This window comes from Rattus norvegicus, chromosome 6, assembly GCF_021556685.1.
Source record: "Rattus norvegicus strain SHRSP/BbbUtx chromosome 6, alternate assembly SHRSP_T2T, whole genome shotgun sequence".
NCBI classification, from domain to species: Eukaryota; Metazoa; Chordata; class Mammalia; order Rodentia; family Muridae; genus Rattus; species Rattus norvegicus.
In genome coordinates this window covers 78,245,538-78,270,000 of record NC_141539.1, presented here as the reverse complement: position 1 = coordinate 78,270,000, position 24,463 = coordinate 78,245,538, and the positions used below count along the sequence as shown (strand labels likewise).

Below are 24,463 nucleotides of genomic sequence, written 5' to 3'. Positions count from 1 at the left end.
CACCTGAGCCAAGTTTCCTCTGTAAATTATTTCTGGTCTTTCCCTCACCCTCAGGCCTAAACAATAGGCTGTCAAGTTATTAAAAAGAGGAAGCGTGTTTCTTATGGGGAAAATTATCATGCCAATATACTGAAATAAAACAAAACAAACACTTCCAGAGAAGGAAGGTTGTGGCCTCTAAGGAGCCGTGGCCTCCAAGGTCTGAGTCACCACTCTCCCTCAAAGAGAATTTGGAAGACCGATGAGTGGTGGTGAACAGGAGAGATGTCCTTAGCCTACATGGGCTTGGACTCAATGCAGTTCAACAAACATGGTTCTGTCTGCACTTTGGCTTAGCTTTACTCAGGTTAGGATGGAAGGACGTAGGAAAGAGATAATTTCTGACCATAAAAGTTCACAGTCCAGTCAAAACATCAGATTGAGAGAAACGAAGGAAGAACTAACCAGGAAAGCTGGTGGGACCAGGCAGGCTTTTTCTCAGCTCGTTGTGGCCGCACCCATTCCTGTTTGGAGACTACTCTATGATAACTGATTTCCCTTGAGAGCACAGGATGGCAACTGTAATTTTCAGGTTTATATCTCTCCTGACTAAGACAGAGGGTCAAACCAAGCTAGGGTCTAAGTCTAGTTTTACATGTAAATTATGTAAGTATTAACCACGTTTACTGAATACATTGTAAAATAGATATAGTTTCTGGCCTACATATTTGTTATTTCTCTGTACTGGAAGCATTTGAAATCCTTTATCTAGATATTTGAAGTGACCAAATCATTGTTTGCTATTATGGTGTTTCTATGTGACAGAACACTATAACCAACTCCTGTCTGGCTGTGTGTTTTGGTGCCTATGATCTATCTTCCTTCTTTCCCTGTCCCCCCTTCTCAGACTCTGCTGATCCTCATTCTTATCTTTACTTCTACATGACCAACACCAACATTCTCAGTGTCTATGCATGAGTGAGAACATGAGGCATTCGAGTCATGAGGACTTGACTGATAGAGGGACAGTGGGGAGGGGTCAAGGTGGTCTTCGTGAGAGCACCAGGCTAGCCTAAGGCAGAATTCAGATTTGTTTTTTGTTCTCTCTACCTGTTTGTAAGCATGACTCTCAGCTGGGTCTGAAACATGGAAGGAGATGATGTAGCTGTTCTCATTTTACCCCTTCTGGAATCTGATGACAACCAGTGGCTGAAGTTACTGACCCCTGGCCCAGACTTGGCTGCTGTCCTTAGACACTGACGTCAGACAGCTGGCAGCTGAACCCTGGAGGACTCACGGCTGAACCCTGGAGGACTCTCAGCTGAACCCTGGAGGACTCACAGCTGAACCCTGGAGGACTCTCAGCTGAATCATGGAGGACTCACGGCTGAACCCTGGAGGACTCACAGCTGAACTCTGGAGGACTCTCAGCTGAACCCTGGAGGACTCTCAGCTGAACCCTGGAGGACTCTCAGCTGAACCCTGGAGGACTCTCAGCTGAACCCTGGAGGACTCTCAGCTGAACCCTGGAGGACTCTCAGCTGAACCCTGGAGGACTCTCAGCTGAACCCTGGAAGACTCACAGCTGAACCCTGGAGGACTCACAGCTGAACCCTGGAGGACTCTCAGCTGAATCATGGAGGACTCACGGCTGAACCATGAGGGGCTTATGCTTTCTTTGCTAACACTGAAGGAGGAAGGAAGGCAATCCTTGAGCTACAGAGGAGGCCAGGTAATGCCTGTGAAGGAGGGTAGGTGAGAAGGAAGTGAAGAGAGCTGCTGACAAGGGAGGTCTGCATGTCCTACACTGGGTTGATTTGTAGATCTTGAGACCTGTGATTCCAGCCCTCAGGGGCTGAGGTAGAGTCATGAGTTCCAAGCTAGCCTTGGCTACAAAAGAGAGATGTTGTCTCAAATAAAACAGAACAAAACAAAACACCCAAACTATAAAAAAAAAATCCCAAGAGAATAAAGTCAGAGCCAACTTCACAGTTAGCATAAGATGGAGTCCCATCCTCCTACCTCCCGTGTCCCCCATGCTTTGCCTACAAAGCTTCCCATACAGAGGGTTCTTCGTGACCAGCTTCTCTCCATCCTCTCCTCATCTGGTCCTAGTCATTGAGATATGCTCACATTTTGGGTAGATAGCATCCCTATCCCTGTCTTGCAACTTATAAACTTGACAGTTCAGAGCTGCGCAGCTGGATGAATGGCTTGTTTTCAGCCACCATTTGTCATTCCCTGGGAATAGCTTAACACTCTGTCACAAGAGACTGGAGTGCTTCATTAGGGGGAAACTGGGATGGGGAAGAGATTGTCAGGAGGTAACCTGACCACATTTCTGTGGCATGAGCTGCTCCAAGCCAATGTGGATTAAAGCAGGTCATTTGAGAACATCCAAAGATCTGTCTGGCAGGTACTTTGTATGTGGAACACACACCTTGTCTTAAAAGCAACCCGATCCCAAAAGTGTCAGAGAATGGCAACAGGCAGAACACAGAGAAACCTTTTCCTTCTGATGAGGTGGGTGGTAACCTCTCACTCACAGACATAATAGAGTGTCTTAAGCCGGGTGTGGTGCTGTGTGGTCCCTGCTATTCTGGAAGCGGATGTGGAAAAATCTTTTGAGAGCAAGGATTTGAGGGTAGCCTAAGCATCATGGTGGCACCCTATTTCCGGCCTCCTTCTGGCTGCCCCGCCTTTCCCCAGCACTTCTTCCTCACACAATAAAATGAACAAAATCCCGAAGAGTGACAGCTTGCAACCTTTTGGTCTGGACTCACATGTCATACCCGGTTTGGGTTTTGACTCAGGTAAAGTATGAAAATCTTTGGCCTCACTTTAGAATGGTGGCTTCTGGAGGGGCATCTGCCCAGTGAGCTAATCAACATACATGTCCAGTCAAAGATTCAGCAGGCACTAGCTATGTCAGACACTTGTTCCTATAATGTTAGATGACCACTCCACATGCTTTGAACCTCTGTTTGGGAGGGCACAGTCAGTGAGTCAGGACAGAATCCTTAGCTCTGCTAACTCTGTGTGGCAGGGGAACAGGTGTCTCTCTCCTTCTCTCAGGCTTTGCAGCCTTGGGGAGCATGTGGATTGTCAGTCAACATGATTCGAAGCCTCTGGAGAATGCCAGAAAGCTATAATTTTCTTGGATGCAGGAGGATGTCTAGTTCTGGGATGGGTAGGGTGCATTATTCTTTATAGTAGATTGTCCACTTAATCAAGATTTGTGCATCCTCTTGAAAGAACAAATCTTGTTTGGTCTCTGGATACCTGCTGTGTGACATATGACTCCTTTTAAGTGACTGTCAGGCCGAGAGAAAATGGATCCCAAGTTGAAAGGTGGCCAAGGAGAGACCCAGTCAGCAGGCAAGGTGGGTGCCTGTAGTGTTTAGTGGTTGGGGCTGGAATATGGGCTCTTTTCCTTCCCTTCACATCTAACTATTCTGATATGAAGAGTTTCAACACGTAGACTGAGCTTGCAGAGCAAAAGTCCAAGAGGGAAGAAAGAGTCAAACCTATTTGGAATCAGTTCATTGGCATAGAAGTGCTTTCCACGTTGAGCCCAGTTCCTGTGAAATCTTATGATCCATGAAGGCCAATTAAAACAGAGCCCAGGCACAGGATGAAGCCAGGAGACATGTATAATTATGAGACCCAGAACTTTAGTAGAGAAAGAAAAAAAATTATCCAAGGAGAAGCCAAGGCCAATTATCAGAACTGCTAATTTTACCAACCTAATCATTAATGAACACCATGTTTCTGAAAAGAATGCTAAGAGAGTAATTGTATTTCAAGGGCTTGAAAACTGCTAAACTCTGAAGTTGTACAATTTGTGCAAATTAATATGATAAAAAGAGACAATTAAGGTTTATAATTAACAGATAAATACAAATGATCTGCTGAAGACAATCTCAAGTTTCTGCTCTGTCTTATGAAGCAGTCTAATTGATTTTTATAAATGCTAATTTACGGCACATGCTCTGTTAACTGTTAACACTGAGACAAGAACATGGAATAAATGTGAGTCAAGGACAGATGCAAGCCAAGGAACTAAAAGCCTGCATCTAGCCAAGGGGAAGAAATAGAAAGGACACCAAAAGCTGAAATGTAGCTTGGAAAAGAGAACAGGATAAGCAATCAGCCGCTCATCTTCCCCGTTTCTTCTTGATCATCCATACAGGGGAGGGGGAAAGCCTCCCCAAATCCATCCAAGGCTCGGGTGTAGCTCAGCTGGCAAAGTGCCTGGTTTGCATCCAACAGGCCCAGAGTCTACTGCCAGCACCAAATAAACTGTGTGTCAGGGCATCGCACTTCTATAGACCACACATAGAAGGAGGCCTTAGACTCTTCTAAGAGCAGGAGTTATTGATCATCTTTGACTACACAAGAGTTCAGCAGGCCTTGAAGTAAAAGAGAGAATTAGGGTTTATAATTAACAGATAAATACAAATGACTGGGGAAAGATAATCTCAAGTTTCTGCTCTGCCTCTGTCTTACGGAGAAGCATAATTGATTTTTATAAATGCTAACTTATGGGTTCACTGCCTCTGTTAACTTCTGCCTCAGTCTCCTTTGGAGTATACGCCTCAATACAGCTGAGCGTCCAGATGTTGACTACTTGGGGGCTCTGTAATTTCTCTGGAAATCCAACTGAATTGATTCTTTCACTGAAGATTGTTTCTGTAATAGGTAGACACACAGAAGATGCAGAAAAGGCCTAGCCAGACCCCTGTCCTTGGGAGCCAGAAGTGTGCCATTGTGATCAGCATACAACCCCAACTCCAGAAAACAGTGCAAGAACAGAGAAAGGTAGGTGGTTCTGCCTGAATGGAGGGAGGCTTGAAGAAGCGAGGAGCTAGGCATCGGTGAATAAGTAGAGTTTTCCCTGTTAAAGGAGCCAAGAAAAGTTACTTGAGGCAGACAAGAAGGTGAAGGAAGATACGGTGCATCAAGTCTACTGATGAAGAGAGACTCTAACTGGACCAGACCATGCTGTGGTAGCGGACATCGGGAGGTGAAGGGTCTGAGCTCTTTCCTCACACGGAGGGGAGATGTGAGATGTAACACGTGGGAGAGCGTCAGAAAGCACATCGGAGGCTGAGGAGGGGCAAGTGAAGCAGACACGGAGACCAGGAGCCATGATGGGGAGAGGAGCCAAGAGAGACTATGACAGCTAAGTAATGGAGCAGGGAATCAGGAGGGCTTGGTGCTTTATGGAATGCTCTAGAATAGACCACAAGGCTGATGACACTTTCTAAAATAGGACAACTCTTACTACAGAGAGTAAGTTAATTCTAGCTCTGAAAATCCACACTGTAGAAAAGGGTCTATTTCGCTTCATTTTAAACTGTCTTCAAATCTGGGCATGGTGGTAAATATACCTGTAACCCTTGCACTTGGGGAACCGAGGCAGGAGGATCATGAGTTGGAGGTCATTCACAGCTGCTTCACGAGACCTTGTCAGAGGAATAAAAAGTGGCTTTAGAAGTATTTTCGCTTGATGCTGTATTGGGATAACCTGATATACAAGTTGAAACATATATGACTGTTTAGATGCCTTGAATTTCACCTGGAGGTTCTCACAGCCGTGAGGAGTTCCTTACATATCACAACTCAGAGGTGAATATGAAGAGACAACACAGGTGTGGCCACCATCCATGGAGGGGCTTTCATGAGTCTGTCTGGTCTCATCCGTCTTGGGTTAGCGACTAAACAACGATGTCGATTTCTTCCAAACACTTAGCGTTTGCTAGAGTGATGGACAGTGCCATGGATGGATACATTCAAACAGTGAATACGTGGAGCCTGAAAAATCTCCATGAGAAACAGGAGGGACTTGATTCAGGTCCCAGAAATCTCTATGAGCACCAGTGCTGTCACCCAGAGCCTTGGCAATCTTACCAGTGGGTTAAATGCCCCCTTGCTGGTGTTGTTTCACCAATATGAATACACACCATTCTCTTAGGCACTGAACCCCCTAAGTTTTGCAAGGAACTATTTTACAGAAGCTCACCGGTTATCTTAGGTTACATGGACTACTTTCTACCTAATGCTGCTCCTCTGGGGATCTGTGCCCAGGTTCCACTCTCCTAGCCACACAGATAGAATGACCCAATTGTGCCTTTAGCTTCCTCTAAATGCAGCCTATCGATTTTCTTTCTCCCACAGTAAGCAGGGTTATTTTGGTTGTTCCAAAGCAATTAGGTAAACGAGCATTCGGCTGGACTGTCCTTCTACCTTGAAGGATTCTCTCTCTTCTCTGTTAGGGCCTTAAGAGCTTTAGTCCCTTCTAGAGCCAAGAGTAGCTTTTCTGCACCAATAAGCAAAAGCATTACAATATTAATAACCCTCGGCCACGGGTTTAGCTTCCTCACCTTCTTACCATGCTTGAATGGTTCTCTCTGAGTGTGAAGTAATCAATAGTGGCCAGAAATTCATTCGGGCTCTCACACACTCCATGGAGTTTCCAAAATAAGCTAGTGGCAAGCATTTAATTAGCTCATTTTGTTTCTGCCAAGGCAGAGGCGCAGACTTGAAGAGTCCAGGAACTGGGATAAAATATAGTTGTTTCAGAAGTTTCTATACCTGGTAGTAAATAGAGATGGGATTCAGCAGACACGTGATTCTGTCTCTTCTATTCTCTCTGTGGATCTGGGTGTGTCTTTTTAGAGTCTTGACTCCCATTTTTCTTTGGTTAGGATGAGCAAGGTGTCCTTAGATTAAGCAAGGTTTCCTCTGTCACTAGAGTCTAGCACTATGTGCCAGTCGCCATGCCGAGGATTGATGATAAAAGATGCACCAGACATGCCAAGTAGGAAAAGAAGGAGGCAGGCTTAGACAAGCGTTGGCTCTGGACTGCAAAGGGTTCTATGCTAGGACTGTGTGGAGAGACTCGTGAGTACCTCAGGGCTGGGACTGAGCCAGCCTCTGGAGCACAGCTAGCTATCCCTGCAACTCAGGAGACTGAGGATCTCATGTTTTTGTTTGTTCGTTTGTTTTTGTAGCAGGGAAGGATTTACCTTCTCTCTGGGTCTAGGCAACAACATTTATTTTGCCCCTCACAAGGCATCCCAAGAAAGGAAGTTTCTCTTCGGATGTTTGTGTTGGGAGCTATGGGCGTTTTGCTGATAGCTATCAGTGGTTTTGAAGTCTCTGTGTTTCCATCAAGATGAGCAGGCAATGAATCTCACGCACATACAGGAAAAGGTCCAAGTGAACTCCAGGTGAAGAGGAAACAGAGATTAGCTGGACTGGAAAGGGCTCCCGCTGCACAGGCAGGAAACCCAAGAGGGTATATGCACAGGCCGAAGGTTAGAATTCCTCCAGCCTGCCTTTGGTTCAGCTCCAATCCATGAGTCAACAGTCCTAACATACTCGTATGTATGCATGGGAATCTAACGCATGCGTCCATTGGAGAAAATAAAAGCACCACGTAGGTGACAGATCTGACCTCAATGGCTGCAGCCTCTTGTTATTTTGTCTTTGACTGGATTCAGAAGAGTAGAGGCCATTCATACAAATGCCTACTGCCAGGGGTGCATAAACATGACCCACGGAAAGATTCCTGTCTGGGTAGCAAGATGGCGCAGGACATAATGGCATTTGCTGCCCAAGCCTATGCTTGATCCCTGGAAGCCTCATGGAAGTGGAAGGAGAGAACTTCCTTCTCAAAGTTGTCCTCTGATTGCCACTTGTGTGCAATCATGTGCACGCCGTGGCACATGTACCCAACATACACTGGTAACAAACAAAAGGGCCTTAGAGATGGCTCAGTGGGTAAAGACTCTTGTTACCAAGACTGGGGACCTGACTTTGACCCAGGGTGTGTGTAGTGGAACGGGAGAGCTGACTCCTGAAAGTTATGCTATGACTTTTACCCTCATGCTGGGGCATGCACCCCTCAGGGGCACCCCTGCATCCACCTCTGAGAGAGAGAGAGAGAGAGAGAGAGAGAGAGAGAGAGAGAGAGAGAGAGAGAGAGAGGTCCAGAAAGAGACAGAATTAGAAAGAGGGTGGGGACAAAGAGAGACAGAGACAGAGAGAGGCTAAGAGAGAACAAATAAAAATAAAGACTTGCATCTTTGAATTAACAAAGATGTTTCTAGAAATTTATTACAAGAATGAGAGTTGAAATCCACTGAAAGATTTATCTTTTGTTTTTCATATTCTTTGAACATCTGTTATCTGGTTTTTCAACATTCAGAAATGCCTTAATTAACAGTAAGATATAAAAGCATGTACGTGTGCTGAAACTGTAACACTGAGGTAGATGTGTGCCCCACACTCAGGCTAAGATGGGGAAGTGGTCCAAGTGTCTGTGAGCCCTTCTCCATTGTCCTCCCCACACCCTCTGCCAAGTACGTAAACCAAGTACATATGCACTAAGGTTTACGTCATCACCAGCACTAAAGAGGTTTGCTGCTCTTGCAGATGACCTGAGTTTAGCTCCGAGCACCTGTGTCGGGCAGCCCACAACTGCCTGTAACTCCAAATCCAGGGGACTCAATGCTTTCTTCTGGTTCCAAAGGTTATTGGTTCTCACGTGGTACACACACACACACACACACACACACACACACACACACACACACACTTAAAATTGTCTGATAAGCACTTTATTGGCTTTCTTTTAGTCACTTATAAGAATATTCCTAAGTAATATATAAATTTGTTCTGTGTTTTAGGAAGTTTGTGACTGACTTTTTAGTCTCAGTAATATGTTACTGAGGTAAAATACTGAGATAACATATATTATAACACCAATATAAAAATATTGATGCATACAATTAAATTTCATCTATTTTTTCTGTTCTATAGCATTCTAACATATGAATATACCAACATTATTTGGCTAGACTACTCTTGGTATATATTTGAGTTTTTTCCTAGGTTTTGCTATGAGCATATGACTATTACTATAGATATATAATAACACAACATGTACCAAAGATTCTCAAGGTTTGCCCTGAGGATGATGGGTAGGATGTGGAGCATGTGAATGACTTTACTGTTGCCCAAAGTGACCATCATAAGTGGGAAAAGCCTCTGGGGCTCCCAGGGACTCATAACCAAGAGAGCTGGTGTTTAGGGCTTCCAACCTAACTTCCCTATAAGGTGCTGGGAAGCTAACAACTGTGTTGCCAGAATGTTCCCAGAGTAGTTTAGATGAGCTCTCAGGTCTACTCATCAGTGAGGCCCTCCTCACCCGTCCCTGCCCCTGCTGTAGTGACCACCCACACTTTGTGGCAGGACACTGAATCTTAGTCGACCATGCCTGATCACCTGACACTTCACATTTGACTTTCTCCCCCAGAGCCAGTTCTGGTGACTGCACACTGTCAGCTCCCCAGTCTCCACAGTAGGGAATGTCATCTTCCAAGGGCTCAGCTTCCGCCCAGCTCTCACTGTCTCCTCACCAAGGCAGTCTTTACACATCTATTTTTAATACGTTGTTTCCTTGGTCAGTTAATAACTGGTTAAGCTTCAATTTGCGTTCCCCTAATTGCTAATGAGTTTGAACATCCTTTGGTCATTCACATTTTCTCTTTCATGAAGGCAGAGGTCGGCAGCTTTTTTAGTTTGTTTTGCTTTTTAAAAAGCGAATCATACAAATTATCAGTTATCGCCAATATTTCCTCTAATTCTGTGACTAGATTTTTTTTCTCCTCTATTATGAGACTTCTGTAAACAGACTTTCTTGGCGTTTTGTTTGTTTGTTTTGCTTTTTCCCTTCCTTTCTCCTTTCCTTGTTCCTTCTGTCCTGCGTCTCTTTATTTCTTGTTTGTGTGTGTGGAGGGGCAAGGAGAAGCCTACAATTTGACTTTATCATTCTCCACCCCATTTGGGGGGAGGGTCTCTCGCCGAACCTAGAGCAGTCGCCAGCAGACCCCAGGCATCTTCCTGTCTCTGCCTTCACCAGATGTGCGGACCGCGGGCGCATGCGCACCGCACACTGCGCCCTGCTGGGCATCCCAGCCGAGGTAGTCAAGCTTACACAGCCAATTCCCCAGCCTCCTGTAAACATAATTTCTTAGTTTTAATTTAAATTTAGTTAATGTATTGATATTTTACTTTATGGTGTGTGTGTGTAGTTTACAAATTTCTTTCTTATTCTTGGTAAAGTCAGGTAGTTGCCTTGATTTCCCCCTAGAAGTTTTATATTTTAACCATTTGCTTTTGGAACTTTAATCTTGAAATTGATGTTGGGGAGAAGGCTGAAGTCCAATTTAATTTTTTTCATATTGTTTATCAACCCAGCACCATTTACCGGAATATCTGTATTTGTGAGCCTAAAAATACCCTTTTTTCTTTTTCTTTCTTTTCTTCTTCTCCTCCTCCTCCTCCTCCTCCTCCTCCTCCTCCTTCTTCTTAAACAAATTTTAGATTTAAAAACTGAAGAAATATTTATATTTTTACAGTTACTATTTCCTTTGCTTTGTTAAAAGATATACTTAAGAGTATTAAAAATGTAAAGGGTTCCTTTGAATAGATACTAGCTCCAGTACTGGGTTACTCCAGATGGCAAATAGTTGGTTCTTGGGCTCCAACAAGGATCATAGAGGGTGGCGACCAGATGGGCAGGGAAGAAAGACAAAGTAAATATTTGGTTAAAGTGAACAGAGATCCTAAGTAGGTCAATCCAGTGGAAAGTACCTAGTTAGAGGTTAGCAGGGGTTTCTGATTGGTTAAGCTTAAATCTTACTCTTCAGACTGAGATGAATTTGGTGTTGTTTAGAAGAACCTCAGAGAGGGTTGGGGATTTAGCTCAGTGGTAGAGCGCTTGCCTAGGAAGCGCAAGGCCCTGGGTTCGGTCCCCAGCCCCGGGGGGGGGGGGGGGGGAGCTGAGATAGAAGAACCTCAGATCCCTGCAGCTGTCTCAACCTAATAATTTCCCATCTACGTCAGACCAGCGGTTCTCAACCTTCCTAATGCTGTGACCCTTTAATATAGTTTCTCATGCTGTGGTGACCCCAACCATAAAGTTATTTTGTTGCCACTTCATAACTGTAATTTTGCTATGGTTAGGAGTTGCAATGTAAATATCTGTTTTCCTATGGTCATAGCGATTCCAGTGGAAATTACATTCAACCCTGAGGGGTAACCTGATGGGTAACACCATTCAACCCATGGTGTAAAACAGCCCTTCTCGCTGGATGCTGCACAGACGTGAGATTGCTCCAATGTCTGACCTCAAAGACATTCTTGCCTTTGGATAGAACAAGTCCCTTGCCGGGAGCTTCATCAGGAGTATTTTCTCTCCCTAGGTCTTCGGTATTTCTATATAAATTTCAAAGCCACCTTTTGGGTTCTGCAGCCAAATAAACAAAAGGTTAAGATTTTGATAGCCTCAATTCTGGAAAAAAATAGATGTCTTTAGAAACTAAATTTTCTAATCCATGAACATGATATATCTTTGTTTTTATTTACTAAAAAAATTACTAAAGTTTTGTTTTAGTTATTTTTCTGTTGCTGTGACAAATCACCATGACCAAGAGCAACCCACGGGAGATTGTGTTTTGGCTCAAGGTTCTGGATGGAGGATTTATAAAGTTGACGTACTGGGGGGAGGGGGTGGCAGCAGGCAACGGGTTCAGGAGGTTGAGAGGTCACATCTTCTCTCTCTCTCTCTCTCTCTCTCTCTCTCTCTCTCTCTCTCTCTCTCGCATTACCTTGTTTAAATTTGTTCTGACCACTTCCACAGATGTTAGGGTTCTGGCAGTATCTGTTCTGTTATTCTGCTTGTGGTAACTTGTGGTTTTTGTGGACTACAAATGACCCCCTTCTCAAACTTTCCCTGCAGGCTGATATAATTCACAGATCTTCTTTGCTACATGAACAATCTCTTTTTTCTTTTATTGAAAATAGTTTCTTTTCTCAATCACTATATTCTGATTACAGTTTCCCCTCCCTCTACTCCTCCCAATCCCTTCCATTTTCCCTCCTCTCCTGATCCACTCCTTTTTTGTCTCTCATTAGAAAATCGCAGATTTCTATGGGATAACAACCAAACAGGACAAAATAAAGTATAAGAAGATAAAACAAACAAGCAAAAATGGGGTTGGGGATTTAGCTCAGTGGTAGAGCGCTTGCCTAGCAAGCACAAGGCTCTGGGTTCGGTCCCAGCTCCGAAAAAAAGAAAAAAGAAAGAGAAAAAAAAAAAAGAAAAAAAGAAAAAACAAGCAAAAACCTTGAGGCTGGACGAGGTGATACAACAGAAGGAAAAGAGCCCAAAAGCAGGGACAAGAACCAGAGACCCACTTGTTCACATGGTTAGGAGTTCCATAAAACCAAACAACCAAACAACCAAACAAAACAAAACCCAGAGCTATATATACACAAAGGACCTGGTGCAGGACCATTTGGGCCCAGTGCTTGCTGCATCCGTCTCTGTGAGCTCACATAAGCCTTGCTAAGTTGATTCAGAGAGCTTTGTTCTCCTGGTGTCCTCCATCCACCTCCTCTTCCATGGGGCCCCTTGATCTCTGAAGGGAGGGATTTGATGGAGACGTCTCCCTTAGATCTGTGTGTTCCAAGGACTCTCTGAGTAATATCTGGATGTGAGTCTGCTTCTCTTCCGGTCTGCTGCAGGAGGAGGCTTTGCTGGTGACTGAATAAGACACGGGTCTATTTCCCTGGTCTGCTCAGCCAAGAGATTGCATTATCAACCACACGAAGAAAGCAGGGAATGAAGTAGGAGTGGGACAAGACTCTAGCCAATCCAAGCCCACCCACAGTGACGTACTTCCTCCAGCAAGGCTATCCATTCCAAAGTTTCCATGACCTCCCCCAGATACTGCTGGTCGAGGTAAACCAAGTGTTCAAACACCTGAGGTCATGGGACACATTTTTCATTCAAAGCAACACAAGATTATAAACAAGGCTTATAATTTCTTGCCATTTAAAGATCTTTTAAATTATGCTACTAAGAATGATACTTAATGTTTCATTCCCAGAGCTGGAGAGATGGCCCAGTGGTTCAAAGTGTCTATTCCTCTCCTAGAAGACCTGAGTTTAGTTCCCAGCACCCACATTGCTGGCTCACAATTACCTGCAGCCTCAGCTCCATGGGATCCCACTCCCTCTTCTGGCCTCCGCAGGCAAGTGCTCTCACACGGGCATGCCTTTCCCACACCTACACATAAGAATGAAAATCTTTAAAAAGGATTTTTAAAAAATGACTTGTTTGTGTTGGTAAGTAGGATGAAGTTGATTTTCTCATAGTTTCTTGTAAATGTTAGCAGTTCGCCCTGTGGGGTTTTTCTTTCTACCTCCACAGGCCTACCTTCAGCACCTCCAGTGAAGGTGCTTTTATTTCCTCTTTGTCTTGCCCCTCTGCTGACCTGTGACGACAGAGTCATGGAACACTTGCCTTGTCTCCTACCTTAAAGGGCATGTTTCCAGCACCCCGCTGTCTGGCTAGGGTTATCACCATAAGCATTTCCTTGTATTGGGTGACTTTTCATCTATTTTGAGTGTGTTGCTATTCTTTTAAAAAAATTTTTTTGAGAAAGAAACTGCCACCTTTTCTCCCACTTGAGGCTGCATTGCGCGATTAAAGAATGTCCCGGGTTCCACTGGGGAAAGTCCTCCTAAGGAATGTCTTCTGGCATACAGATGCTCCCAGTAAGATTCAGGAGGAATCCAACATGTGGAAATCAGAGAACTAGAGAAGCAGACGGAGGATGTTTACCAGGGGACCAGAAAGAACGCAGTACCCAGAAGCTCAAGTCAGATGAGAAGTGATGGTTTTGATGAAGAAAGAGAGACTGCTAGAGGTCAAGGAATGAAATTTCTGGGGCCCTAGAAGATGATTTTAAGGCTAAATCCTGGAACAAGAAGTTATATGATTATGGGTCCAATATACCAGACAAATGGGGTCACAGTGGCTATAAAGAGATGCATCCTGAAGAGATTGAAACATACAGTAGTGATCAGCAAGACATTACCAATGGGGGAAAAACATCTCCCTGGATAGAATCATCTGCCCACGCATCCCATAAACATTAGAAGTCAAAGAAATCCCATAAGAAGAAACAGGGAAAAGGGTTGTGCGCGTGCACACACACACACACACACACACGCACACACACACGCACACGCACACACGCACACACGCACACACGCACACACACACACTTACACACAGACACACACACTTACACACAGACACACACACTTACACACACACGCACACACGCACACACACACTAACACACAAACACGCACACGCACACACACACTAACACACACACACACTTACACACACACGCACACACACACACACACAGAAGAGAAACAGAAAGGAAGCTACGGGCATAACAGCAGATTCCTCAAGTGAGCTCTCAGAGGAAACTCGTACCAGGAGAAGGAAGCAAGCACACAAGAGCAAGAAAAAAATCTCCTAAAATTCCTTTCCCTTTAGGGGGAGAAAGTGGTATTTCTCGGTCAGATGATTTTGCATGTAGCAGTTCTAAGGAAATTGAGGAGAGAGACACTAAGAAAATGAAGAGGAAAAAGAAAGGGAAAGGCGTCCATGCCCCTGTGCCTAACCCTGAGGTACAGGAGAGGACAAGCAAGTGCAAGGAACTGGAAGGCGGCCACCAGCACCAGGTCTGCTGGAGCTCAGAGGATGGCTAAGTGGGAAAGCGGCAGTCCTGACTTAAAAATGGGAGTTGCTGGTGACTCCTATAGCATAGGAGTCGGAGGTCAGAGGTCAGAGTTATCCTGCCACAGATTACCCCCCCCCTCCCATTTTGGCTTGTTAATCTCTGACCCTTTTTTTTTCTTTTTCTTTTTTTTTTTTTCGGAGCTGGGGACCGAACCCAGGGCCTTGCGCTTCCTAGGCAAGCGCTCTACCACTGAGCTAAATCCCCAGCCCCCCCTTTTTGTTGTTAATAGGGAATCTTTTTTGATGAGGGTTCTTGAAGAGATTATTTTTTCCATTAATCACTTAGGTAGGGATACATATACAGCAAATTAAAGAACCCAGACAGTTGCACTTGTAATGACCTGGGCACACTGATTGGAGTGTTGGATTTGGTGGACTCAAGGGTCTGGGATGAAGGAGGAGGACTGAATAATGCTAAATAGAATGGTTTGACAAGGAGACCTTGTTATTTACACAGGACGTATAGTGCCTCAGGTTTGGTGCTTTGGGTTCTTCTGCCCTAGACATCTAGCTTACTTAGTGAGGCACTAGTTAGAAGAACAAACCCTTTCCCTGTGTGGTAATATCTACAGATGATAAGGAACATAGGATTTTCAGCCTAATTTCCCTGCTGGTCAGGGTCTGCAGCTACATTTGGTGTAACTCAAACGTAACAGTAACTGGGTAGTGAATATTTTTCTAGCTCCATTGCTGTATATTGCCTAAATGGGCTTGTGTTTGAAATTATTTGTTTAGTTGTCCTATCAAATGGAAAGAATTAGGAAGTAGTCATGTTGCCAATGATGCTTTCAAAGAGATTCAGGATATCAGGCATCTAAATGTCTTTTCCCGCCCTGTTTTTGCTGAGTTGGGGATTGAACCGAAGGCCTTGCATATACTAGGCAAGTGCCCTTCCATTGAGTCACACCCTCAGTCCTGTTGTTTTTCTTGTTCATTTCTAATTCTATTAATGGATTTCAGATTTTCCCTGAAACCAGTTGAATCAGTTCCAAATGAAACATACTTCTCAGGGACATACCCACTTCCCAGTCTGACGTAGTGTTTTGATTATCAAGAACATACTATTTCCCCCTGCTTTTTGCTGTGATCCTGATATTAAAAAAACAAAGATACCACTGGAGGTGGCTGGCAGAACAGCTGACTTTTCATCAAGAGGGATGATAAATGCCATTGACAGGGTTTTGGTTTTGAGGTTGTCACTTTGGTACTGGGTGAAGTGCACGGACACTCCAGACTGTGGGTCATGGTTCTGCCACTAGTCAAGTTCTAGAGTAGGTTAACTAACCTCCCTGGCCTTACTTTCTGCATATGTAATCCAATGGTACTTCATGGCTAGCATGACAGACACCAACAACAGAAAAAGACAATGTTGGGGCTGGAGAGATGGCTTAGTGGTTAAGAGCACTGACTGCTCTTCCAGAGGTCCTGAGTTCAAATCCCAGCAACCACGTGGTGGCTCACAACCATCTGTAATGAGATCTGATTCCCGGTGTGTCTGAAGACAGCTACAGTGTACTCATATGCATAAAGAATAGGACAAACCTGACATTCCATGATGTGGCATTTTATAGGTCTAACTAAATTTATGTTCTTAATGGAACATATTTCTAATAAAGTTCACATTCTTAAAATAAAAAAGAAAATAAAAAAATTATGAAGGCTAGCTTTTATGACATGACTTTCCCTACTAGAATATATGTGATTATGTTGTTTTTATTAATATGATCAACATTTCCTAATGTTACATCATGATTGTCTTCATTTTTGCTGCTGTGTGATCCTGGGAAATGAACCTAGAACCTCTCACATGCCAGGCCATCTTTGCATTCATGCGATGGTCACTCTATGATTTTTTTATATGTTACTTAAATAAATTTTCTAATTAAAATATTTTCACATTTATGGTTTGCGATGTTCGTTTCCTCACTGTTCTTAGCTGACTTAATGCCAAGAGTGCTTTTTATGTCTTACAAGGGGAAGTTTCAGGTTCACAGCAAAATTGAAAAGAAGGCACAGAAACTTCCGATATACCCATGGCCCTCAGTCTGTGGCTAGTCTCACCATTATTGATATTTGCTACCAGAGGGCACATTTGTCCTAGTTGAGAAACCTACAGTGACACATCATAGTCACCCCCCAAGTTCTGTTACTCTCAGGCTCATTCTTGCTGCTATAGATCATGGAGGAGGCTTTCATGCATGTATCCTGGCATGTGTCTACATTTCAGGGGTGTATGGTCTTCTGTATAAGGATGGTTTACTGGCCTAAAAAAATCCTTTGTGCTTGGGATATTCGTGCCCTCGTTCCTTCCTTCTGAGATTGCTTAAGTAAGAACATCAAGACAAAGGTAAGATGCAGACATGAGAAGAAAGGTGAGCTAGGTTAGAGGCTAGTTAGAGGCTAGAATGTAGGATTTACGCCCTGAGCATTCTTACATGGCTAGGGATTTGGCCTCAAGTCTCTTAGCAATGATGGATTTAAATCGGTTTCATGATTCACAGAAATTAACCAGATAGTGTCAAGGAAGCTGTTTGGAAGCAGAACAAGATTTTTACGAGGTGACCCCCAAATGGTCTAGGGACTGTTCCGTGAAGTTGAATTACTTAAATTCCAACCCCATTTTAATGTTTAATGGCTATGTCCTTTGTACAAGTTGCCTAATCTCTGAGTGGTCCAGTTTGTTCACATGTTAAGATGATTATGGTATCTACTCATCGATGTGCTTCGCTGATCAAATGAGTCAACACACGTTAATTGCTTTGTAAAGTGATTTTATTTTATTTTCCACGATTCAACAAACACTCGCCAGTTTATTTTTGATACTGAGAACAGAATAAAAATTTCCCCTGAGCAAATACTGTTTGATGAGGACAGTGATCCTAACAAAATCCTTGAAAGGATTATTGTTATTCTGTCATTTCGAGCATGTCCGACTCTCGGCAAACTTTCACAAGTAATGCTTTCCCACCTAAACTTGCTCAGTTTTGGGAGCTGTGAATACCTAGAGCATCGACACACAAGCACATACTTTTGACTGGAAGGTCATAAATGAAGAGCACCTTGCTGCTGTATGGGCCAGAATGTATTTGAGGGCATGACCAATCCTCTCCCTTTTGGTAGACCTGGGTATACTGCAGTGCAGTCAAGAGTGACCAGCCCTCTATGCTGCATTTTATCTTGGGAAAAATTAAAATCACATTCTGCTAAACTATCACTGTAAATTATTAAGGGAGTTTAGGTACCGGTATCTGTTACTTTTCTCAACAGTGTGACAGAATGTCTGACCTCTGCAACCCAGGGAGGAGAGGTTTATTTTGATTTAGTCTATCATGGAGGGAATACATACATGGCTCCCCGGGGTGAGGACTTTCAGCCAGAGGCTTCTTGCTCACACCTCAGAATCAAGAACAGAGAAAAAGGGTTCAAGGAATATGGGAGGAGTCAATGGCTTTCTGAAGTTTTCCTTCTTTATTCAGTTAGGGACCCCCCCACACCCATGGAATGTGCCACACACATTCAGAGCCACCTCAGAGAATCCTCTCTGGAAACATCCCCATGGACCCACCCAAAGGTGTGCCTCATTAGTGCTCTAAGCATTTCTTAAGCCAATTAAGTTGACAATTGACATCCTTACATCACCTAAATGAATTAACTTCCTGAGCTGGATAATTGACTGCACCACATTCCGGTTAAATGGTTGGGTACACTCACGTTATCACACTTGAGTTCACTCTGTGCTGAACAACTGCAGCAGGGAGAGTTGTGCAACTCAGAAATGGTAGAGCTGAGATTCACACACATGGGTTGGCTCTTGAGTCCAAGCATAAAGAGATGCCTACACAAAAGAATGCATTCGTTTTTTGAATAAATAACTTGTGCATAGCCCTTCTTTGTGGTGGGAATTTTATACCTGGACACTCTACTCCAAATGGCCACACATTGCAAGCCCCTTGTACTACAAGATTCTTTTCAAAATGAGCTTGAGTGAGTATCTGAAGAAATCTTGTCACTTTGTTGGAAATTTATCTGTTCATTCCTGAATGGTATCTGACAGGGTCTCCTTGTGCTTACTACAAATCTTGAGTATGTAAGATCTTAGCGACGTGCAACTCTTCTGTGGAAGATACAAAAAAAATTTAAACATTATAATAAGGGGAATGAAAAACTGTGGACTTGGCTTGAAGTAGGTGAGTGTGGGACGGAGCTGGAGAGGACTAGAAGCAGGAGGTGCTCTGCAAGTGCATAGGGACCTCAATAGCAGGGCAGTGCTCTGAGGGAAGACCACACCCCTCATCCTTAGCTCAGAGCATAATGAAGCATTGCCATGTTCTCAGTGTGTCGCGCACCACAGAGCATTGCCGTGTTCCTCTCAGTGTTCCTGCCAGGAGTTGGGTGGTTTGAGTTGGTTTTGTCTGGATGTCTCACTGTAAAGTTACCAAGCTGTGACTTGAGAGTTTGAGATTATATATCGGATATTGTTCTCCTCCTCCTCTGATATAGAGATTGGTGCCTACAAAAGAGCAGGTATTGGATGCCCTTTCAAAAATCAACAGTGTATTCAATTCCTTGATTTTGTCACACCACTCTGCATCTAGAAGTCCCTTGGCCCTCAAAGGTCAAATACCATGGACCTTGCCAAATTCAAGGACACACAACTGAAGACCTAAAGCATGTTTCTTAGCAAAATTATCCCCAGGTGACCTGGCTTTTCCTACATCTAGCAAGCCAAGCTCATATAGTCCAGGGTGGAACTCTGGCCAATTCCTGGAATTATGAGACACTTTAGATTTTCTGGGCCAGGTCCCTTGTGTCTAGGTGGGGCTCAGTAATGAGTCATGTTTACAGAGAATCAAGAGCTATCTTTACAAAGTGTGGTTTCTGGTAGCTGAGGGTTTAAATAGCTTGAGGGTCTTATTCTTCAGTCTTATTCCACAGGAAAATCACTTTCTGAAAGTAAGTTGAGAGATGGCCCCATGACCTCAAAGAAAAGGTGAAAAGATGGTCTAACTACAGTCTATACAGGGCATAAAGGTACATTCATATAGCCAAGGCTCTGAAGGCTGACAACTTGTCCCTCAAGACAAGGACATCCCATAACTTGGCCTTCTTGTCGAAAAAAAAAAAAAAGTGGACTTGATACTTCTGAATCCTTCTGTGTAGTTGAAAAACAAGACATCCTGGGGTTGTCCCAACCTGTTGTTGAAACTGAAAAACAGGCTTTCTTGTGTGGGCCTGTATTGCTTAATGTAACTGACTGGGAGAGGTATATGGTGGAATTTGGTGTGTGTGTGTGTGTGTGTGTGTGTGTGTGTGTGTGTGTGTGTGTGTGTAGCAGAAACTGGCAATGTGACTCAGTGGTGGTTAAAAGGTTCAGTTCCAGCACACACATGGTGACCAACAACTATCTGGAACTCTAGTTCCAGGGAATCTGAAGCCCTTTTTTCTGGCCTCCATGGGTACTACATACATGTAATATACTGACATGCATGCAGGCAAAACACTCATACAAACAAGATAGAAATAATGTCTTCTTAAAAAATGGCTGCCTTTAATCCTTCCAGTAGGCGCAGAGAGCCCTAGCAAAGATGGAACTTCCTTTGGCCTATTGAACTGAAGAGGGACATAGAGACAGGATAACGTACACCAGATGATGATCGGAGTGGGACTGGGAAGCCCAGAATGGAATCCTTCTCTGTTTTCTTCTTCAGGAATGAAATCTTGAGTCAGGAATCTCAATCCCCCTCCCGCCCCCCATCATGTGTCCATCTGCCTTTCCAAGTGATTGCTTTTGGCATAGTCATTCATACTTTCCCTTACTAAAAATGTTAATTGTTCTGTTTTCTTCCAGTCAGTTGAATACGTGCCTTTTCTCACACAAACTCTGAACCATTTGAGCAATTCTATTCTTGTTAGAAATGCTTTCCATTAGTCTGTATTTATTTATATCTCTATGAAATTTATGGGTTCTTATTTTTTTTGTTCCATGAATCATAATTCATTACTACTATCATTTGTTTTGATTCTCAAAATATCTTAGACTTGATGCGGTCTTATAGTCTATTATTCTAATACTTCATTATGAACTTAAGAACAGAATCAATATTAGGCTGTCTTGGAAACTCCTTTGCCAATGAAATTAGTCCAGTACTAATTTCACATTAGCTTTGGTCAGATTTTTAAAACAAGGATAGAAAGCAACTACATTCTTTGCCAAAATATCACAAAGAACAGTCTCTAGCTCCGTTGCTAATGTTGTTTCCCTCTGAAACTTTTTGAGCAGGTCCTCCATCGCCTACATGGCTTAGCACTACTGTCTTCCAAGCTCCTACTAGGATGGCCAATTTACAGTGATCAACCCAAATGCCCAAATTATTCTTCTTGTGAAGGTAAGGCCTCTCACAGCAATACATGACTCCTGATACCAACTCTTGTCTTAGCTACTTTTTTATTGCTGTGACAAAAGACCATGATCAAGGCAACTTATAGAAAAAAGAGTTGATTGGGGCTCCCACTTTCATAGGGTGGGTGCATGAGCATCATGGCAGGGAGCGTGATAGCAGGCAGACAGGTGTGGCATTGGAACAGTAGCTGAGAGCGTCCATCTTGAGACACAGTCATGAGGCAGAGAACAATAAGCAAATGGGAATGCTGTGGGCTGTTGGAACCTCAAAGCCATATCCCCTGACCTCTCCCAAATAGTCCCATGAACTGGGGACCAAGTATTCAAACATATGAACCTTGGGGACCGTTCTCAGTCAAACCACTACACAAACCTTCTCTGCTGGTTAACTGTATACCTGGGAGGTCTCCAGGCATCTCTCTGCTCAATTAAGACTTTGAAGCTTCCTGTAACTCCTGGCTCCCTCCCACTCTCGGGTCCCTGATTGCCGTCAGAGCCATGGGAACATGCCAGACTGCAGGAGCCCTGAGCATCTGCTATGAGACCTCAGCTTCTGCAGGGTTAGCCTGGCTTCTGTTGGGACGAAGGTGGTGAAAACTCTGGAAGCCAAGGGCAGAGGTGCTGATACCGTTCAAAGCTATTCTTTCCCCATTGAAACTGCTAAATAATTTGTAGAGAATTATTTTTAGGCATCTTGAAGGTTCTCAATCTCGAATTTTTAGCCACCAGGTTTCTAAAAGCATTCTTGAAATTTATTTCACATATCTGAGACAAGTCACAGATTTAGAGGTCTCAAGGATAATCTGTGGGAGTCAGTTCTCTCTTTTTATCCCAGGGTTTGAGCTCACAGAACATGAGCCTTGGTGGCAGGCACCTTTACTCAGTGAACCTTCCCACTGGGTCTCCAGTTTTACCATAGGTTATTAGCTCTTGCCTATTAATTATTATAATTTGTGTAAAATCACTAGGCATTCTATTTTAAAGGGAACTTTCCATTGAGTCGTTGTTTATGCATTCCCTTATAAAATTCTGCATGTTTTTCTAATTCTTCACGTATTCTGAGTTATAAGTTATTATTGTCATCAATATTTTAGTGGTGAATTTTCTCATATTTGGCCAGTAGGTGCCTCTTCCAAGATGACTTGAAGGGTTCGTTGCTTTTTCATGGGACTGCATTGCTATTCAAACTTCCTTTTGGACATAGCATGTTCTACTTCAGTTTACTTTGTGCTGTCCTTGCCTCCATCCTAAAAGTAAATATTTCTCCAAAGAGTAGTAACAATTTTAATGGAGAATGGTACTTAGAAACTGTGGTGGTTTGAATATGCTTGGCCCATGGAGTGGCACTATTAGGTGAGTCCTTGATGGAGTAGATGTGGCCTTGTTGGAGGAAGTGTGTCACTGTGGGGTAGGCTTTGAGACCCTCCTCCTAGCTGCCTGAAACAGTCTGCTCCTGGCTTCCTTTGAATGGACTCTCAGCTCCTCCAGCACAATATCTGCCTAGACGCTGCCATGCTTCCTGCCAAGATGATAATGGACTGAACCTCTGAACCTGTAAGCCTCCCCCCAATTAAATGTTGCCCCTTATAAGAGTTGCCTTGGTCATGGTGTGTCTTTACAGCAATGAAGACAGAAACTAAGTTTGAGGCTGCAGATGCACTTGTTGCTACTGATTTCTTAGGATTTTGTCAACAGATAGGGAGAGCTAGGTGACAGATGTGTGTAAATATATCTGTGTATATTTACATTTAATTAATGCACATATATGCTTATGGGGACACACACAAACAAATATATGCACACATCTTATACATACCATCATTTATTCATGTTCATCATTTATTTTGTGTGTGCATGCACATATGTGGAATCGGAGGACAACTTGTGGGAATCAGTCCTCTCTATGTGGGTCTTGGGGATGGAACTCTGATCATCTAGCTTGGTGGTGACTGCCTTTCCCTCCAATTCCATTTTTTAAAGCCTCTATGAAATGAGTATAATTGAGGAAGTCAAGGGGTGGTAGGAAGAATGAGAGAAAGGAATCTGGTTAGGGATTGGGCTTTCTTCCATTACACTTCTTGTTGATTAATATAAAATCGAGTAAGAAGCCAGATGTGGGTGTCTGTGTCTTTGATTCTGGCATGGGAGGCAGATAGATCTCTTGGGTTTAGGTCAGCCTGGTCTACATAGTGAGTTATAGACCAGCCAGGCATACATAATGAGACCCTGTCTTAAAAAATATTTTAAAAAACCCAATGAAAAATCATTAAGTATAAGGGAAAGCAAAAACTTAGAAAGTCAGTTAAAAAGTTTAGACTTCAATGGCGGCAGGGGGTTGGGAGGGTGGAGAAGAAAAGCTCTATCAAGTCCTATCAAGGCAGGGTTAGATTTTAAAAAAGACAATATAACTTGGCATGGTGACTCACACTTGTAATTCCAGCACTAGGAAACTAAGACAAGAAGATCTGTGAGTTTTGAGGCCAATCTGAACTGCATGAAAAGTTCCAGGCCTCAGAGTCTGAGACCCCTAGAATAAGCAGCACATTCTTGAGTCATAGAATATGGTGAAATCAAGATGGTCTTGACTTGGAAGCTTCATATCTGGCTAGCTTTCACAGTGCTGGGAGATACTACTGGGTAAAGAAGTAATCGCGAGTCTTACATAGCCGTTCATTCTGTGAGCTCCAATAATGACTGGCCAGGCAAGACATACGCACCAGTACAACAGTGGCACAAACATCACAGGAATAACCAACTACTTTTCTGTTAGGCATAAGGCATGTTTCATAATATGAAAACAATTCCTGGAAACATGATTGAACCTAGAGTTTGTGGCTAGACATAGAAGAGATCTTACTAGTACTATTCTGTTAAAAGGCTATAGGATTAAACTAACACCTAACCATTATGCCCGCAGATTAAGTCATCTCTCAACCTTCATCAGAGAAGCTTCTGTTTGCAGTAGATGATGATTAACACAGAGATTCACAACTGACCAAAGTGCAGAGAATAAGAGACAGAAGTATTCAGTTCTAAGTGGAAGTGTGTGTGTGTGTGTGTGTGTGTGTGTGTGTGTGTGTGTGTGTGTGTGTGACATTTCCTCCTCCAAGGCTCAGGAATCACTGTGGAAGATGAGGCTGTACAGGCTAGATAGATACAACTGTGTGGAAACAGTGTTTTCCGGACAAAGCAAGGCAGTTGCACATAAAAACTTAGATTTGTGACAGTATGAACAAGGCCTGCCAAGCCCAAATTCTCATATACAGAGGGGAGTTGGGCATGAAGTTCTACCTCTAGCTGGGAAGCTACTGACAACTGATACTGATTAGGAAGTAAGGGTCAGTTTTTTAGAACAGTGTAACCCCTGATAAGGTGACCTCAATCCACTGGAATACCACACGTTA

The 24,463-nt window shown here is 43.5% G+C and overlaps 1 long non-coding RNA gene and 1 pseudogene across 1 annotated transcript in view; both read left to right on the top strand.

Moving 5' to 3' along the window:
* LOC103692636 (uncharacterized) overlaps nucleotides 1-5,480 on the top strand; it is a 9,496-nt gene extending 4,016 nt beyond the window's left edge. Inside the window, exons 3-5 of the long non-coding RNA XR_015623020.1 lie at nucleotides 1,101-1,711; nucleotides 4,681-4,800; nucleotides 4,886-5,480. This is a non-coding gene — a long non-coding RNA (uncharacterized LOC103692636). The remainder of the gene's footprint in view (nucleotides 1-1,100; nucleotides 1,712-4,680; nucleotides 4,801-4,885) is intronic.
* An 8,070-nt stretch (nucleotides 5,481-13,550) lies between these two features.
* Nucleotides 13,551-15,698, top strand: Nkapd1-ps1 (NKAP domain containing 1, pseudogene 1; annotated as a pseudogene).
* The last annotated feature ends 8,765 nt before the right edge of the window (nucleotides 15,699-24,463 follow it).